Raw genomic sequence first — 1,089 nt, 5'->3', positions numbered from 1 at the left:
TTGGTGGATCTCTTCCAGGTGGGAGTTTAAAGATGTCTTCCTGTCTAATTGTTGTTTCTGGTCTGTGTGGTTTCCTGGATGCTCTTTCAATCTGTCTCACCTCATGTTCATCATTGACCTCTCCAGTCCCTCCCTCTGTGATGTAGAGCTCTGTGTAGATCTGGTTCAGAAGGGTTGGACTTCCTGCTGTAGCGATTCCCTCAAACACAGACTGGAATTTCTTTTTCAGACTAGATTTAAAATTTTGCTGACAAATTGTAGCACAATGTTCTATAAATTTGGTGTCCATCTGTGTTTGATGCTGCTGGCCACAGGGAACCTCTGAGATCTGCCGTTCCAACCTGTGGAGGAACCAGAAAATATTCATGCAACAATTTTCACATATAAAATCACAGAGTTTCTCATCTCAAGTCCTTAAAGTTTAAAAACAAAGCACAAAATGAACACAATACTGCCAGTAGACATTTTAGACCCTTCAGATCCCACGTCCATTGGAATGGACAAGATATTTTTCTGGGATTAGACCGATTAAAAAAATTAAGAAATTTAGGTAACACTTTTTTGACGGAGTGTGCATAAGACTGACATGACACTGTCATAAACATGAAGGAGTCTTTATGAATGTCTATGACTGTTGTCATGAAGTGTCATTTGGTAAATAATTACACTTTTAATACACAGTTGCTCTAAAAGTTGCTTTAAAAGTCAATTAAAAGTTCTGTCTTTGCATTAAATCATCTCCAGGATTAGAGGACTTATGTCTCAGCATAATCTAGAGAAACTCATCCATGCGTTTATCTTTAGCCGCATTGATTACTGCAACAGCGTCTTCACAGGTCTGACTAATAATTCAATCAAACAGCTGCAGCTGATCCAGAAGCTGCTGCTCACGTTCTCACTAAAACCAGGAAGATAGAGCACATAACACCAGTTTKAAAGTCCCTACACTGGCTCCCTGTAGCTCAGAGAATAGACTTTAAAATACTGATGTTAGTTTATAAATCACTGAACGGTTTAGCACCACAATACATTAAAGATCTGTTATTGTTGTACCAACCGTCTAGACCCCTCAGATCTTCTGGTTCTGGT

The sequence above is a fragment of the Poecilia reticulata genome, linkage group LG15 (assembly GCF_000633615.1).
Source record: "Poecilia reticulata strain Guanapo linkage group LG15, Guppy_female_1.0+MT, whole genome shotgun sequence".
In the NCBI taxonomy this organism is placed as follows: domain Eukaryota; kingdom Metazoa; phylum Chordata; class Actinopteri; order Cyprinodontiformes; family Poeciliidae; genus Poecilia; species Poecilia reticulata.
The sequence above is the reverse complement of the archived record's forward strand: the minus strand, read 5'-3'. Positions refer to the sequence as shown.